The sequence below is a fragment of the Engraulis encrasicolus genome, chromosome 11 (assembly GCF_034702125.1).
Source record: "Engraulis encrasicolus isolate BLACKSEA-1 chromosome 11, IST_EnEncr_1.0, whole genome shotgun sequence".
In the NCBI taxonomy this organism is placed as follows: Eukaryota; Metazoa; Chordata; class Actinopteri; order Clupeiformes; family Engraulidae; genus Engraulis; species Engraulis encrasicolus.
In genome coordinates this window covers 52596163-52598662 of record NC_085867.1, presented here as the reverse complement: position 1 = coordinate 52598662, position 2500 = coordinate 52596163, and positions in this window count along the sequence as shown.

Genomic DNA, 2500 nt, shown 5'->3' with positions numbered 1-2500 from the left:
TTCACACTCTTCTTCTTTTTTATGAACTTCCTGTTAGTGCTGCACTAAATCCTTCAACACACTCACAGGGTTCAGCTCTAAAGAGCTACACTACTGTACTGTAGGATGTGCACCAACTGCAAATCTGTTCGCACTCTATGTGGTTGTATCCATCTGCTGAGTTCAGCGTGGCTTCGCAAAAGACCTTTTAATGAGCTGTTGTCCTGGTTCAGAACACTGCCATGCCAATGTGCTCTATGACTTTGTTAGGGGTGTTGTCATGGTTTCTCTCTAATGATGCTTGTTTTGGGTAACGATAAAAATCTCCACTTTCACACACACACGTATGCACGCACGCATGCACGCATGCAGGCACGCATGCACGCAGGGGTGCTGACAAGGGGTGACAAAGGGGACAGTTGTTGTCCCGGGGCTCAGGGAGAGAGGGGACCCAAAATTGGGTCCTCATTACATTGTATCTATGGGGCTGGGATGGTCTTTCAGATGACTTTGTCCTGGGCCCAGCCAAAGCTGTTGGCGCCCCTGCACGCACGCCCACACACACGCACAAGCACACGCACACACACACACACACACACACACACACACACACACACACACACACACACACACACACACACACACACACACACACACACACACACACACACACACACACACACACACACACACACACACACACACACACACACACACACACACACACAAACCACTCTCACAGTCTTGCCTCAAGAATAGAAGGAAAAATCACAACAAATACTCATTGCCTTTGTTGTGGTAATGAATGTCATTTTGATAAAAAGGAAAGTCCTTTGACCAGCATCATTGCATGGGGAGGGTGGTGTTGGTGGTGGTGGTGGTGGGGTGGGGGGTCACCCTTCTCAGGCAGACAGCATTGTTTGTTTGGCGGGCGATTCATCAGGTAATATGATTGAGAGCGGTGACTCCGGGTGGCACAATTAAGTTTGGGGCAGTGACAGCGGGAGATGTTTGTTTTCCGCTGTCCCGCATGTGCACGCGCCACTCAGCACCTGCATTTTTAATCAGGCCTCTCTCTCTTCTGTACACACGCCCGTCCGTCTCTCTGTGCAAACACTCGCCCCGAAGGCCCAGCGCACTGGCACTAAGCTGCTTTATAATGTTCCAAGGGCACGCGTCTGAAAAAAAAGCAGCAGGAGAGGAAAGAAATAGGAAAAAAAGAAACTACGCCACCCACCATACAGTACCCCTTCTCGCCCAATATCATAAACTGACCTTGGGATTTGTGATCCAATAGCTTCACAAAATGAATCCGAGTTGCAGGTAAGAGAGAGATAATATTCATCTTCATTTCTTTTCTCCTCGCCGCTCTATTCAGAAGGCCACAAATGACAACCAGGAGACAAAAATAAGGAACTAAAACCCCATTTGGTATCGACTGGGGAAAGGGGAGGTTGTGACCGTTTGCGTGCGTTGCCACTGCAGTCTTCATTCATTCACGCTGGCGAGTCTGTCAGGGGAGTAGAGGCGAGATGAAGTGTTATTCCGCATAGGGGCTCAGCAATGTGAAACGCTTTGTTTTGTGGATACAATGGGACTGTCAGCTATTAAAGCGGGAAGATTAGCCGCTAGCTGGAATATTCACAGCAGTGTGCTAGCTTGTGCTACTGAGTGTGTGTGTGTGTGTGTGTGTGTGTGTGTGTGTGTGTGTGTGTGTGTGTGTGTGTGTGTGTGTGTGTGTGTGTGTGTGTGTGTGTGAGAGAGAGAGAGAGAGAGAGAGAGAGAGAGAGAGAGAGAGAGAGAGAGAGAGAGAGAGAGAGAGAGAGAGAGAGAGAGAGAGAGAGAGAGAGAGAGAGAGAGAGAGAGAGAGAGAGAGAGAGAGAGAGAGATGGTTAAATACAGAGAAGGAGAGCGTGGTCATAGCACAGGTAGAAGATTCGGTAACACTTTCTATGAACTTGCTATTCGTAAGACACTATAAATGCATGCATAACGTGTTAAAATGCATTCATAAGGCTTCATGTCTATCGACATAAATATATATACATGCTCATACATGCTCATAGCAACATCCATGAGATATTATAATGTGCTGTTATAGGCATTTAACCCATTGATGCCTGATGTTGCATTGTGTAACATTGGCCCTGGCGCCTGAAGCTGCATTACGCAACATTCAGGCTCATGAGATTTGAGACAACTTTATTCAAAATCTCTGTTTGTTTGAGATGAATGAACACATTCCAATGAAAGATGAGGGTCTTAGCATTTAAATGCAACTTAATGCATATTATTATGTACTTCAGAAGCTGATATTTAGGTTTTTATAGGTTGAGGGCAGCTTTTCCTTAAAAGGGCTCAGGCACCTGCCTTTTTTGCAGGTGCCTTAGACGTCAATGGGTTAAGACTGAAGGTGACAGTGCACTATACAGCTTCTTTGTCCTCATGACGCCAACCTATCTTTTCTGCATCTCAGTCATAGCCATGGTTATGTCAATATTCATAAACATGAATGAAGTCA